This window comes from Pipistrellus hanaki (genome assembly GCF_964339955.1).
Source record: "Pipistrellus hanaki genome assembly, contig: scaffold_45, whole genome shotgun sequence".
Taxonomy (NCBI): domain Eukaryota; kingdom Metazoa; phylum Chordata; class Mammalia; order Chiroptera; family Vespertilionidae; genus Pipistrellus; species Pipistrellus hanaki.
The window spans coordinates 662,701-678,639 of NW_028182288.1; the positions used below are offsets into that span (position 1 = coordinate 662,701).

Below are 15,939 nucleotides of genomic sequence, written 5' to 3' on the forward strand. Positions count from 1 at the left end.
TTGTTCATGCATTTTCCCTGTTAAAGTGGTTGTCCCTGTTTTGTTTTCTGTGTTTCTTATTGTTGACTAGAGGCTCGGTGTGCAGGTCTGTGGAGATCGGGCTGAAACCAGAAGTCCAATATCCCCTGAGGGGTCCCGTAATACGAGAAGGCACTCTGCAAAGTTGCTATCACTCGGCAGTTCCTGCGCTGAGCATCTGCCCCCCGGTGGTCAGTACATGTCATAGCTACTGGCTGGTTGGTTGGTTGGCCAGTGGTTTAGGTTTTTATATAGAGAGATTTTAGAGAGAAAGGAAGGGAGAGGGAGAGAGAGAATAAACATTGATATGAGAGTAAAACATCAATAGTTAGCCTCCACTGGGGACTGAGCCCATAACCTGGTCCCAAGGGGAACCCTTTGCTGCACAGGACGATGCCCACATGAGCCGCCCGGCCAGGGATGTGCCTGTTTTAGTTTGGTTTAAATCAAGAACGTCTCATCTCTTGCTCACACTAGTGCCGCCCTGTAGGCCTGCAGGCTCTCTGGTGCTGTAGGAAGCAGTGGCACCACCTTGTTCCCAGTAGCCACGATCTGAGTACATGCCTTTCTCATCTGCACTCAGAGTCTGTTGATGCAGAAATCACTTTCTAATTCCCTGTCTTATTGTGATATTTATCTGAGAGTGTTTTTATTGGTGTAGATTTGAGTTTGAATTTACATAATGTATTTATTTGAAATCTGTGTTTCTATTGGTCCTTCACCAATGGGCAACAGCCAGTGGGCTCAGGAGCCTGTTCAGTTGTACAAGTCTCTTCTTAACATTGCTGGATACAAAAGCATCTTCATGTTTTACATAAGATCATTGCACCAACTGCACTGTGTAGCGTACTTCTTGCATCTCTTACGTGCAGTTTGTTTTAATGCATATTTTCTTGATTCAAACCAGACTTCCTCCACAGGAGTCCAAGGACATTGCTCAGGTCTGATAAAACACAGAGCATGAACCCTGTATTAATAGGTTTGAGGTATCAGAAGGGATACAGATAGATTGAGCATAATATGCTAATCACTCATTTTAAGAGATTTGAGGGGAGAGGCCAAGTTAAGGCCAGGTTGAGTTGGTTTGTTTGTCCTAGGGTTAAGTAACCAAAATATATAGGTGGGATTTACCTGCCAAGATTATGGGGGTGGTTTGAAGGAAAGTAAGAGGTAGAAACGTGAGAACAAGGTCATGTGCCCTGAGCTCAAGCCCTCTCTCCCTGTGTTGTTTACCCAGGGAGCTGGCAGGCTCTGAGGCTGGGGTCGTGGGGGTCGGGGGAGCTGGAGCACAGCCCCAGAAAGCACCATGTCTGATCAGGCCTGCAGAGTCATGCTGTGCATGTTCCAGGGAATGAATATAAATGTAAAGGCATGAAGGACAGAGTTCAGAACAGACTCATGCCTGGTAGTCAAGTGTGAGGCAACAGTCCGCTTAGGGCCCTGCTGACTTCAGAGGTTTCGACAGTGGGGTGGGCTCGCCATTTAGTAGAACATTATTAAACGTCACCTGAGCATGGGTGGGCAGTAGCCAATTCCTGGCCAGCCTGAGCTAGTTCAGGGTCCGGGATGGGTGAGCAGCCTATGATCAGTGTGATTGTGAGGAAGCCTGTGGTGAAGTTGAGCAGGACAGGAAGGAAGAGGCTTGGTATTGAGAAGTCAAACCCCAGGCTTAGAAACACTGGAGTTACATTTCAAGCTAGGTTTCAGCACTTCTCATGGAGGAACTTACTAATGCCTTTTACCTGCAGGGTTAGTTTCCCATTTGGGACATAAGGCTGCACCCAAAGGATTTTTGTGAAAATAAAAGGTCTTGTCTGCCAGATCTCTTTCTCGTGATAGAAATATCTCTATAGATAGATATAGATATAGATATAGATATAGATATAGATATAGATATAGATATAGATATAGATATAGATATGCTTAAATGACCATTACAACTGAATGACTGGAACCACTGGTCGACCAGTCGCTTTGATGCGCACTGACCACCAGGGGCAGGTACTCAATGCATGAACTGCCCCCTGGTGGTCAGTGTGCTCCCATAGCCAACCTCCTGCAGCCCCTCCACCCAGCCCGCTAACCTCCATGGCCCCTCTCCCCTGCCTGTTGGCCTCCTCAACCAGCCAGCCAACATTCTACTGTCTCTCCCCTCTGCCAGCCAGCCTCCCCCTCCCCCCATAGGCCCTGATTAGGGGGCCAGCTGGCCAGCCTCCTATGGTCCTTTACGCTGGCTGGCGACCCTAACCACCCCCTTTCTTTATCCAACCCCCACCCCCTCGATGGACCTCAATTGCCAGCCAGGCCAAGGTTCCCCACCCATGCACAAATTTGTGCACCGGGCCTCAAGTCTATCTATATCAAAGGCTAATATGCTAAGTGTCCTTCCCACCAGTCACAGTGATGCACACTGACCACTAGGGGGCAGATGCTCAATGCAGGAGCAGCCATGATGTGCACAGAGAAATGACACCATGGACCTGGCACCCAGAAAGCAACACTCAGCTTCCCCCAAGTGAGGACACATGCCCTGCTACTACCCTGGAGTGACAGCCCACCAAATCACAGCCAATGCTGCCAAGACCCCATGGCGCAAAATGCAGCCCACAGCCCAGCCCAGAATCGGTCGCTGTGAGTGCCAGGTAATGACGTCAGGTAGCAACACCCAGCTTCCTCTCCCTAGCAACTAGCTTCCTTGGAGTTCCAGGAACACAGGTGGAAACATTTCACAGTTTAACCAAATATCTGTGAAGCATTTTCCCGTGCCTCATCTCATTTGATTCTCACAGAAGTCCTAGAGAAGGTACCGTAGATACGAGACTCAGTAGAATCCTATTTTCTTTTTGTTAGCCAGAAAATGGAGATTTAGAAAGCTTAGAAACTTGACCCGATTGAAAAAAAGTAAGAAATTATGGACCTTGAAAATGACTTTAGGTTTTCTCACTGCTCAGAATATAGTCAAACACTGCTACAGTTAACTATTTTACCCTTTTTCTCTCTGTGCGATCTACAATACTAATCTGTGTTGTGTTAGTATTTACTGCTGCATTGCTGGCGCTTACCTGAAAGAGAAGTTGGGGTGCTTCACTGAGCTGGAGAAAGTTTAGCTAAATCAGAAAGCAGGTCTAACGAAGCAAGTTAATGCTATGTCTATAAAAGGCTAAGTTGACTCACGCATGCATGGTACATATAAAGCTCTTGCTGGCGCTAATCATGTGTGTGTTTCCATCTGTCATTGTGGATCATAAATTTGGTTGACACTTCTATTATAAAGGGCAAATAGCGATATTAAAATATTTCTTTCAATTAATTTTCTTTCAGTGTGCAGGAATTTATGCACCAGCCACTAGTGTTTTATAAAACGCGCTATCCAAACAATAGGCCCAGTCACGTGTGCTCCTGAGTCCTGGAAACCTGGCTGGTGCGAGTGAGGAGCTAAAGTTTAAATGTTAGTTAATTAAATAGCCATGTGTGGTTAGTCCCACCTTATTGCACAGGTAGCTATAGGTGAGAGCCGTTAGAGGGCTCCTTAGGATAGAAACAGTTGGCTTTTCAGAATTTTCTTGAATGAAATGTTCTTCTAGCTCCTGATTTCTGTGCAGGGAACGTGCTGTTCTTGAGTGAAATGTTCTTCCAGTTAATTATTTCTGTGCAGGGTATGTGCTGTTTGGTGTGTAGTGAGGCATATTGTCCCTATCTTGAAGAAAAATACACAGAGGAAATTTAAACAGACAGAAAGTGACAGCACAATATGCTTTAACATTAATAAAAAGGTGAATTATGCCAAGTGTAGAGGAGTCAGAGGGACAGTCTCCTCAGGAGCCGAAGGCGTGGGGGCAGGGCACGCTGCCCGTGTGCAGGGCCCAGAGAAGGAGGGCATTCCTGGTGGAGGCCCAGGACACTGGAGCCAGGAGTTCAGGAACCTGACGGGTGTGAGCAGGCCCACTGGGAGGCTGACTGGCTGCAGTACGGGGCGGTTTGGAAAATGGGATCACCTGTGTCACACGCAGTTACAGCTGCCCCTGAATTCCTGGCTGAAAAGCTGGATGCAGCTCTCAGGCAGGGGAACGTGGGCATTATTGGAAAACGCAGCCCTGGGGGAATGTAATCAGTTCCACTGCAGGAGCAGAGCCCTGGCAGGTGTGATGAGCAGAGAAATGAGGCAGGAAGCCCACAGTCGCCTAGATGGGAAGCACAGGTTCTGGCGGGAGGAGGCCACGGAGGGGGCAGCATGGAGGGCACGCGGCACGTGGTGCAGCTTGTGAGAAGGCGACTGTGGATGCACTCGGAGCATCAGAGTAGGCTGGGCTGAACAGTAGCACTTTGGGTGGAAGCGAGTCCATGGGGAGGACGGAGTTCTAGCCTGAGCCCTGGGTGACCTGGAGTCAGGGGGAAGCAGCCACGGGACGGCACCTGGCTGTCAGCCACTGCAGGAATTGGTTGCTGTTTACACATTTCAGCGCGGCACTAAAATTCAGCTTGGCCCTGGCCAGGTATCCCAGGTGGCAAGAGCATTGTCCCCATTATGCCAAGGTTGCAGGTTCGATCCCCAGTCAGGGCACATACAAGAAGTGGCCAGTGGATACATAAGTAGAACAGCAAGTTAATCTTTATCTCCCTCCCCCCGCCCCTCTAAAATCAATCCATTCAAAAACCCCTACCTTTAACCAACACTTCATCTGAAAACTTGAGTGTGTTTTATGTGAGGACTGGAGCATTGTTAATGTTAGCCAGCTCACGACCTGTAAGCTTCAGCAGAATGATCACTAACACCAGTGTCACATGTGTAACTAGGAGTTTATTGAACCTCCTCCCGACAGTTCCCATCCCACCGTCCCCAGTCGCTGCTGCTTTCCTTTGTAGAGCGAGCGAAAGCAAACATGAGCGACACCTGGTCCAAGAACCCGGGCCCAATGCCGTGTGTCTGGGGAATGGAACTTCTATCGGTGTTGCCCAGTGAGCTGGGAAATAAACTGAAACTCTTTCTCTCTCTAGAACTGGAAAGTTAGACTTGTCCCAGCCATTTTCCGCTGATAGTCTTCGTCAAACCGCTCGTTCTGAGCCACGGTGGAGTGATTCCTCCGGTCTCCGACGGTCCCTGAAAGAGGGGTGGGAGTCAGAGCCTTAGGACTGTGCTCTCTGCCGACCTCTGTGTGCGGTGTCCACTCGCCCTGCAGGGGGCAGGGCGTTCCTCCTGCCAGCCTGTCCCTTTCCGTCCAAGGGAAGAGGACGTCTGTCTGGTTGTGGGGCCAGGAGAGCCTGCTACACCACATTGTGGTGGGGTGGGGGTGGGGGTGGATTGGGGGTGGGAGTGGAGGTGGGGGTGGGGGCCTCACATTAAAACCGCAGGCCTGGGGGCTTTGCTGTCTTTTCCCTGCCCTCTTGCATGTCAGGCAGCATCGCGCTATCTATGCTTTGCTCGATTGGACTGAAGTCGGCATTTCCACCTTATCATCTGGAACTCTGGAGGGGAGTGAGATAAGGCTGTGGGTTTAGACACTAAACCTTACTCTAGTTGTGGCTAAACGTTGGTTTCATTTCATTTGTGGTCTCTTAAATACTCCTTCCCCAGCATCATTTATTATGGACCTTGTTTTTCTTATTCATGGAAACTGCCCCACAGGCCCTGGGGTCCTCGCAGTTCTTTAGGGTCATGACCAACAGAGAGAGAACCGCCTTTCCTCATGAACGGAGAGACCAAGTGGTCCATGACCTCAGCGGGGACTACCGTGTAGTTTGCCATGGGATTTTGCTTCATGACATCAAACGAAGTGTGATGGACAATTTTATCTAGGACATTGTCATCCAGCTTTTTTTCCAATAAATTTTCCCAGCTTCCGGATTTCATGCTTTGGGTTCTGTGTTCAGAGTGAAAAGCAACATGAAAATTTGATATACAATAGTTTTTAAAGTATTGCATTGAATTAATAACATTGATAAGTAACAAAATAAAAAATAATCTTGCCTCACAAATGCTCAACTTTCCAGAAATGACTCATTTTAATACGGTGACACAGATTTTTAAAAATTAACTATAATTATTAAGCTTTTCCTGCTCCAAGATGGAAGCACCGCTGAGGATGATGTGCAGTATCTGGGGAAAGCTGCACTTAAACTTATTTCCAAATGTCCTGCTCGGGCAGTTACTGGAGGGTCTTGGTCAGCCACATGTCCAGCAGGAGAGTCTGTAACTGAGCGGTGAGAACGAAGGTACTGCAGAGGCACGAGGCAGGCGGTGAGGCCTGACCAGGGGAGGCTGCCGCTAGCTCTGCCTTTGACAGAAACGTGCCCAGACATTGGTGTGGATGGAGAGGACCTGTTACACTCAGGAGGCGACTGAGAGGTGCCTGCTGAGGACTCCGGGCCCAGTCCCTCTGCCGGTGCATATGCGGAGGTGTCTCAGTGCCTAAGGGAGCCATTGTTCTCTCATCAGAGGGCCTCGGGATATACCTGTTTTTAGAAGGAGTGAGGGAGGGCAAGTGGAGGAGTGTACCCCACAACGGTATCTTCTGTTTTATGATGAACTTCTCCTTTAAAAGGTTGGGTGTTTAATTTGCCCAGGCTGGGGACTCGGTGATTAGAGCCCCTCTCTGTGAACTGCAGAGTCACGGGTTTGATTCTGCTCAGGGGCACGTACCTCAGTTGCAGGCTGGATCCCTGGCCCAAGTCAAGGCAGGTGTGGGAAGCAGCCAGTCCATGTGTCTCTCACATCGATGTTTCTCTCTTTCTCCCTCTCCCTTCAACCCTCAGAAAGCCAATGGGGAAAAAAAACAACAACATACACATGGGTGAGGATTAACAACAAAACCAAAAAGTGCTTAATTTAATTGGCCTCTTACAGACTGGGGATCGGCAAAAGTGCTGAAAACTGTGAGCTTTGTGTGACTGAATTCAGGGAACATTCCAGAATATGACCACAGAACATGTACAAGGGTTTAGGAACTCTGAGGTTAGACTACCTGTGAATTAGAATACTAGAAATGTAGTAAGTTATTTGTTTTAAAAAAGCATAGAGTGCAATTTAAAGCAAAACAGAATAAGAATATAGGCATGGGAACAAACTGGGGTTGCAGGGACAGGGAGGGCTGGGAGGAGTGGGGAGGGGTCGGAGGCACAGACTCCCAGCTGTCCGCTCAGTCAGTCAGGCGGCTGTGGTTTATGACACTGTGCTGCATAGCTGACAGTCAGGGAGCGAGATCTTAAAGTTCCAACTACAGGAAATAGTTATAACTCTATTTGGTGCAGATGTTAAGTAGACTTACTGTGGTGCTCATTTTGCAAGGAGTACAAATATCAAATCATCCTGTTGTATACCTGAAACTAACACTATATTACATATCAATGATCTCAAGTAAAAACATAGAAAACGATGCTGTTTTTCACTCTCGATATTTTGTATCTGGCAATAGAGCCAGAATTTGAATTCAATAATTCTGACTCTAAATCATTAGTGTTTTCCCATTATACCATCATTTCTTAAACTGTTGTTTAAATTGGTGTTCCTCAATGGAAAAAGTGTGTTAGAAAAGCATCTCCCTTCTAAGCAGAATGTAAAATGTGCTGGAAGGCGGGTGAGGGACCAGCAGCAGGAGCTGCGGGCGACGTGCGAGGCGGGAGCCGGGACAGCGGGGCATTCTGCAGGGGCAGCTATCCAGCGAAATGAAGCCACTTTTGCTCCCTTTCACGCTGTGAGGCCCTGAGGCGGCCCCCTGCTGTGATGTAATATTTCCTGGTCAAATAGTTACCTGCTGTCCCTCACCGTCTTCATGTCCTCGTAGAAGAGGTAGAGGAAGCGGTGTTGGTCTCTGGCTTCCCACCATCCTTTCACGTGGTCGTGCCATGAGCCCCAGCACACTGCAAGACAGGGCGGGGATGGGCGAAAGGGCGAGGGCCAGGGCCAGGGGAATGGGATGGGAGAGGGGGGTAGGGCGTGGGGACAGGATGTGGGACGGGGCCAGGGGAATGGGACATGGGGCGGGGCCAGGGGAATGGGACATGGGGCGGGGCCAGGGGAATGGGACTGGGGACAGGGCATGGGGCAGGATCAGGGGGAATGGGATGGGGGACATTGCGTCGGCGGGGCCAGGGAATGAGGTGGGGCCAGGGGGTCACCAGCTGACACCCCACGGAGGAGAGAGTTCCCAGTGTCAGGTGGTGATCCCCTCACATCCAAGAAGGCAGGCCCCAGGGGTCCTCAGAAAATGGCCCTTTTTATGGTGTTTGAGGCTTAGAAAGGGGTTCAGATCAGAAGGTTCATACCTTTCCCAGTCAGACAGCTCTCAAAATACTCTTCCCAGGTCCCTGGGCTGGAAGCGCTTTATACATCCTGTGGCAATGGCAGTAAGACACCAGGCTGTCCTTGGGGTTTCTCGCCACATAGATTATCGGGGAAGGGGGGAGAGAAATAGCCCGTGAGGCCGCCACGTGGTGGCTATTGCCCACGAGCTGCGTCCTTCCGGACGGGTCTCGGGCTGCTGATCCCGGAGGGGGGTGAGGGGAGATGGAAAGCTCAGGGCCGTGGGCACGCGGTTGCGGTGAGGAGGTGAACCCTTTAAGATAGGGGTGTCGAACTCAATCAGAGAAGGGGCCAAAATCTAAAATCCAGCCTAAATCGCGGGCCGAATGGTTTACTGAACAGTCATAAACTGACAATGTCATAAACTGACAGTGGAGTGCAGTGATGACAGCGCGGTGCGGGCCACATTGCAAGGCCTGGCGGGCTGGATTTGGCCCGCGGGCCTTGTGTTTGACACATGTGCTTTAAGAAGTGAAGTGCTTTCAGAGGAAATAGAGTGAAGACCAGAGCATAACTCAGAGCTCCTCCCGCCCTTTACCTTACAGTTTTTCTCCAGGAAGGACAGAGGCAGCAATTGGAAGGGAGGGTGTGTTTTCAGGGTCCGTGGCGAGGGCATCACATTAGCCTGTTCCAAGCCTGTAAAATGATTTTGATCATTTCCCACTATTGTTCTCTGTGCTTCAAAACACTGCTGCGTTCATTGTTACCCCGTAAGGGCCAAGTGGACAAGTTGAGGCAGCTCTGTGCTCTGACCTGTGACTTAATGTTCTGGCTTGAACAGTGTCTAACCAAGCCAAACGAATAAGAACCCAAAAAACCCAAACCTGTTGACCAGGAAGTCCTCCTGGTGGAGTAAAATTAATGTCTAATTGGAGGATCAAAATGTACCTTCCGTACCAGCAGGGACTCATTAGAAGAGGTGGCTGGAGTACAGCATTGGCCTGATAGTTTTTTAAAAAGACAGAGTCACAAAACCCATCATTACTTGTGCGAATGTCTGGAGTTGTGAGAGGCTATTTGGCAGTCAGCATTCTGAGTTTGTGTTTAGGAGTGCAATCAAGTGAGGTTATTCCACACCCACCCGATCCCATGGACGGGGTGATCCCTTCGATGAAAGGAAACTGCACGTGAGTAGGTGCTCGCTGAGTTCTGTCAACATCACCATCGTTTAGTATCAAGTCCCACTCTCTCCTGAGTCCACATTGTCCCTTGTTCAGCAGGAGGTGAGATGAGTAGACCGTTCGTGTACTATGCCCTTAAGATGGCCAAGTGCTTGTTAGACACCTGTGTGCATGGTGAAGCCAGGTTTACAATGGAATTGTTTTACCATAGTATGATTTTTATGAGAATGCTGCAGTGTGAAGTAGACTTGTGTGTGCAGTTCATTGTTTCCTGCCTCAGCCATTCCCTGCGAGCTGTCCTGTTGGCTGAGCTGCACTTTCCTCAGGAAGAACAGCCCTCCGACCCTGCCTGCAGGTTCTGAGGTGCCGAGCCGGTCTGCAGTGCAGAACCACAGTTCCCTAATCTTCCCCCAATCAGCCTGGGCCCTTTCCCGCTCGCTCACACAGAGCGGCGTTGTACACGGCCCACACGGAAGGCCTGCCTTGGGAACAAAACAATCAACAAGTCTGGAGCTCTTGCGTTCCTTGCTGAGGAGGTAAAAAGAAACGTGTGTCACTGGGAGAATTAAACACTTAAATCTTGTTTCAGTTTCACTTTCCACAGTGGTTTGCTGTAGCCCTCACTGCCCAGCCAGCAGCCCTCCACTCAAACCCCATCATCTCTTTATTTCCCTGTAAATGCACTCCCCACCCCCTCCCTGCACCCCCGCTCCGCCCACCTGCTTTAGGGTAGGTGCAGATGAGCAGGTCGTCGGGCCTGGCCCGGAAGTCCCAGATCTGGTCCCAGCTGTCGCAGGTGGGTTTGGGTTGAAGGATTCCCTTCACATAGTCCACAGTTATGCGCTCTGTCCATTCACATTTCAGCTCCTCCATTCTGTTCTGGTGTCAGGAGCCGGAGTGCTGTTCCCACAGTCTGTGGGCTCTGTCAGCACAGAGCTGTGGTCTGATACCCTCCTGGGAGCCTGTGCGCTGAGCAGGGAGAGCCGCTGGCCTGCTGGTCCCGCCCAGAGCCAGGCCTGTTTGGGATTTGCACTCAGGCGCCTCCTGGCCTCGGCCCTTTCCCAACTGCGACACCCCGGGCCTCGCCAATCTGGAGCGCTGGGATCTGCTGGCCCTGCCCTCCACTTCCAGGCCTCGACCCTCCCCCAACCAGCGACACCCCGGGCCTGGCCAATCGGCCAATCCAGAGCGCTGGGATCTGCTGACCCTGCCCTCTGGCATCAGTGAAGCAAGGGTCAGTGCCAGGCTCATGTGTCATCTCTGTGCCCACAGAATAAGGCACAGATACCCCCGCTGTTTCTGGAAGGTCTGCGCTGCGGGAAGAGTTGGAGAGGATCTGCCTGTGGGATTACAGCCCTGAGCGGCTTCCCCGGTGGCCGGAGGGCAGGTTCTGGCTGTGACCAAGGTCCTGCATGGGACCCTCCTGGCCCAGAAACCTAAAGGCTCCGCTCTGGGTTTTAAAGAATAAAACAGACCGGCCTGTGAGAGAAGGCTCCTTCCTGCTGGAGGCCATTTAGTGTTCATACCAACAGCCGTCTCTCAGGGCTCTAAGAACAGTTTGTCTCAAAAGGAAACCAGTGGCAGGGGGGTTGTGTTAGGACCCATCTGCTTCCTCCTTCTTGGGGTTCACGCCCCAGGCTCAAGCCAGAGGCGGCTGTGGGCTCCTTTCCCTCACAGCCTCCGGTTTGTCTGGGCTCCCGGCTCCTCTCCCGGAGCAGCCTGGCTCCTGCGGGAGCTGCTTTCCTCCTCCCTCCCGGCCCGCCCTCTTCCTGGCTCCTCTCCACTGCTCCTTGCAATGCTGAGTGCTGCTGGTCGCCAACCAACTTCCCTGCCTTCCTGTGATGCAGCGGAACAGACATCTCTGCTCCTGTTTCTTTTCCTTACACAGAGCTCCTAACCTTTGGGAGTTCCTGTGGTTGGAGTGCCCTTGGTTATTCATAAGGAGGACATTCCACCACACCTGGGTGAATGCTAATGAGGGGGGCGGGGCCCTGGGATAGTCTCCGAGCTGGAGCAAGAGGGCTGGCCACACCAGGAAGACAGCCATGATGAGGGTGGGAACTTTTTCAGGCTCATCCCCAACCTACAGGGAGGGGAGAGGGGATAAGGCCCCAAGAAAGCTCTGGCCACTGAAGCATCAGTGGGTGATGAGCATGTCATGTTCTCGGGTGGGGGGAGGGGGAAGCGACATGCCCAGTGCCATGGGGAAGGGCCTGGACACTCTCTGCCCCTCGCCCCAGACCTTGAACTATGCACCTCCCCATTAGACTCTCCGGACCGCATCCTCATGGGAAAGCTGTGAGCATGGTGCCTTCTGTGAGCCCTGCGATCCTGCTGGTGGGTTAGTGAACTAGGGGGACACGGGAACTCCCACAGGAGGGCTGGTTGGTCATCGGTGCGGGTGAGCCTGGGCTGGCTGGCACCACAGACGGGCAGTCTGTGAGCAACTGTCCTTGGGTGTTGGGTCTGCACACCGGCAGGTGGTCGTTGCCGACTGAATGGAATTAGGACCCTGGTTGGCGTCGGGGATTGCTGTTGGCATCCCAGCAACCCTCAACGGCTCTCAGAACCCATTGTCTCCAGAAATCAGGAAGTTCTGTTCTTGCTTAAGTCCTCCCCCAAACCTTCACAAGCTCCCATGAGGGCCTTCGTGCAGAGGCCTCCCTGTACCCAGGCTAAGCCTCACCCGCTGCCTCTCATGGGGCAGCCCCAAGGCCATGCCTGCCTGGCACCAGCTCCCTCTGGGGTTGCAGACACCACATCTCTCCTGGCATACTCATTGGATCTGCAGGTCGCGCATGTTGAGTTCTCTGGCTTCCTTCTCAGCTGCTCTAATGTCTTCCCGCCATGCCCCCTCTCTGAGAGGCCCCCCTGAACTCAGGTCCCGTGCAGGTCCCACCTCCTTCCCTTCTCGGATCTTTCCCGACGTGGCTGTGTGAGTGAGCATGGCACTCATTTATTACAGTCTACCAGGTTCAGTCGTGCAGCATTATATAGTCCAGCTGTGTAGCACTCACTCCAAAGTCCAGCTCCCCTTTGTTACCATACAGTTGGCCCTTTACATGTTTCACCCTCTGGCACCGTAGCCCCAGCCCCAGCCCTAGGCCCAGCCCCTGATCTGTTGTCTGTGAGTTTGTTCATTTGTCTTTGGTTTCCTTTTAAAAAGAATACCACGAATGAGTGAGATCATATAACATTTGCTTTTCTTTTTGTAATGTGTCTTTATTGTTGAAAGTATTATAGATTTCCCTTTGATTAGTTTTTCACCATTGACCCCCTTTAACCCACACTTACACTTACCAGGCCTTCACCACTCTATTGTCTGTCCATGGGCTATGCAAAGCTTATATATAAAAGGCTAAGTGTCCATCCATCCAACTGACCACCAGGGGGCAGATGCATCACACAGGAGCTGTCATGACCCACACTGCCTATCTTACCTAATAATAGACAAACATGTAAATTGACCGCATCTCTGCTACACCCACAGCCAATCAGAGTGAGTATGCAAATTACAAGGCCAAAGATGGTAGCCACCCAGCTGCTTCAGGCGCTGAGTGGCCAGGCAGGACAGGACACCTACTATGAGAGGGAGGGTGGAGGGTGAAGGGATCTACAGGAGCAGAGTGCCACAGCAAAGACAATACTGCAGACTCCGGAGTCTGCAGCAAAGATGAAGATGGCAGACTCTGGCCGGAGCGAAGGCCTGGGTCCCAGGTGGAGGAAAACTGGTGCTGAAAGCCAAGGGAAGGAAGGCCTATTGCATGAGTCTCTTCGTGCAATGGCCTCTAGTTTTAAAATAAACAGCACCACAGACCTGGCGCTGACAACCAACACTCAGCTTCTCCCAAGTGTGACACAAGCCCCGCCACCACCCTGGAGCAACACCCAACCAAATGGAAGCTGACACTGCTATGACCCCATGGCACAAAATACGGCCCACAGCCCACCTCCACTCAGAAACGGTCACTGTGGGTGCCAGATAACAACGTCAAGTAGCAATGCCTGGCTTCCTCTCCCTAGGGACTAACCTCCTTGCAGTTTCTTCAGCCCAGGAACATGACTTCCTTTATAGCCAGGTGCAAACATTTTACAGTTCAATCAATGTCTGTGAAGCATTTTCACAAATGTCATCTCATTTGATCCTCACAGAAGTCCTGGAGTAGGTAGATAGGAGACTATGGAATACTATTTTATTTTCATTAGCCAGAAAATGGAAATTTAGAAAGTTCAGAAACTTGACCCAACTGAAGAGATGTAAGAAACGGTGGACCTTGAAAGAGACTTCAGGTTTTCTCACTGCACAGAATATAGTCAAAAACTGCTACAGTTAAATATTTTACCATTTGTTCTCCCTGTGTGATCTACAATAATAACCTGCTTTGTGTTGATATTTACTGCTGTGTTGCTGACAATTACCTGAAAGAGAAGTTGGAATGCTTTACTGGGCTGGAAAAGTTTTAGTTACATCTCAAAGCAGGTCTAATGAAGCAAGTTTATTCTATGTCTATTAAAGGCTAAGTTGACTTGCACATGTGCGGTACATACAAAGCGCTCCCTAGCGCCAATCACGTGTGTTTCAATCTGTCATTGTCGATTGTGAATTTGGTTGACACTTCTATTATAGAGAAAAGGTGAATAGTGACATTAAAATACTTCTAATTAATTTCCTTTCAATGTGCATGAATCTGTGCACCAGGACACTAGTATGACTATAATAACATTACCCAACCACCCCACTCCAGCCTTCCCTCTGAGGTTTGAGGGTCTGTTCTGTGCTTCTATGTCTCTGGATCTGTTTTGTTCATCATTTTATTTTATTAGATTCCACATTTGAGTGAAATTGTGTAATACTTGCCTTTTTCTTACTGGCTTATTTCGCTCAGCATAATGCTCTCAGGCTCCTCCATGCTGTTGCAAATGGTAAGAGTGCTTTCTCACAGCTGGATAGTATTGCACCTCCTGGTGGGAATCATGAAAACATGAAACAGACTGAACCCTGGAGAAGAGAACATTCATTTCTTTCTGGGGAGAGGTCAGAGCACTGCCTTCTGTGTCCCTCTCCTGATGTTTTAAAAACCAAGCATGTGAGAATGTGTGTTGCAACTCCAAGTGTATGTTGACATAGTCCTTAGTGACATGGGACTAGGTGCCCAAAACTTGAGTTCTCATGTTGGGTTTCATAAATTGGAAGTGCTTATGCTTCCCATCATGAAGCCCAGAGTCAGCGAGAAGATGAAAGTGGGAACAGACTTACACGTCTCTGTTCTCCAAGCCCCTGGATGGCAGAGCCTGTGTCTATTTGCCCCTCTAGCACTGCATCCACAATGTCACTTGTGCCTTGTTAATGAAAGTGTCATCTTGGGCTGGTGTCCTGTCTCTCTGAGTGACCTGCCTCGGCACCCCTGGCCTAGCTGCCTCGGAGCCACTCCATCCACGGCCAGAGGAGCCCTGGCACAGGAGGCGCAGCACTTTCCAGGTGTGGCTCAGAGACGAGAACAGAACCCGTGGAGACCCTCGCAGGCCACCTGCCAGAGGGAGGTTCTGCATGTGCTGCTGGTCTGCTCTGACCCCTGGAGGGTTCGGGTCCACTTCCTGGCGAATGTGACCCCCAGCAGAGACCTTAGTGGAACCTGACTCCCTCTCTCTGAGAGCAGCCGTTTTAGCTTAAAGTTTGAAATTCTGTCAATAGAAGCAGGAACAAATTTTACTGCCTGTACAGATTTGTGATTAGATTTTGCAAAGAACTCGGTCATTCACCACAGAGGAGGACCCTAATGTCACTCTCCCTGGGAAGTGAGAACAGGCTGTGCCTATGTCTCAGGGAGAATATCTCATTGGCAGACTCTGTTCCCTGGAAACCTGTGACCTCAGGCCAACCAGACCATGCCGCATCCCAGACACAGCTAGACGGGACCAGACGCATGATGAGTACTGAACGAAATGAAATCCAAGGAAGGTAGACGGGGTGACATTTCATGCTCTTGTCTTCTGTCAAGAGCACCATTTGCCTGCAATGCATTTGTGGCCAGTATTACTGGCCTTGCCTAATTTAAAAAAATATATATATTTTTACTGATTTCAGAGAGGAGAGGGAGAGGGAGAGGGAGATAGAAACATCAGTGATGAGAAACACTGATTGGCTGCCTCCTGCATACCCCACACTGGGGGTCCAGCCTGCACCCCTGATGTCAGAACAGCCCAGCAGGAGCCCAGCATAAGCACTGCAGAGCTCATGGTCTGACTGGTACTGAGTCTGGGCAGAGCTGGCAGGGGGTGTTGGGAGCTGGGGAAGCCAGGAGAGGCTGTGGGTGTATAAGGATGAGTCATTATTGCTAAAGCCAGTGGCCACATAGCCATCAGACAGAACAGTCCAAACAGCCAAGTTTACTTTTGTCAAATTGTTTTACATCAATTGAGATGATCATGTGTGTTTTCCCCTTTATGCTGTTAATGTGGTGTGTTACATTGATTTGCATATGTTGAATCATCCTTGTATTCTAG

The 15,939-nt window shown here is 50.3% G+C and overlaps 1 pseudogene across 1 annotated transcript in view; it reads right to left on the reverse strand.

The window, feature by feature from the left end:
* Window positions 1-10,450, reverse strand: part of LOC311616066 (sulfotransferase 1C4-like) — a 168,761-nt pseudogene extending 158,311 nt beyond the window's left edge. Inside the window, exons 1-5 of the transcript in view lie at window positions 10,155-10,450; window positions 9,396-9,522; window positions 8,853-8,950; window positions 8,278-8,403; window positions 7,778-7,872 (exon numbers count right to left, since the gene is read on the reverse strand). The product of the transcript in view is annotated as a sulfotransferase 1C4-like (transcript). The remainder of the gene's footprint in view (window positions 1-7,777; window positions 7,873-8,277; window positions 8,404-8,852; window positions 8,951-9,395; window positions 9,523-10,154) is intronic.
* Window positions 10,451-15,939: the final 5,489 nt, after the last annotated feature.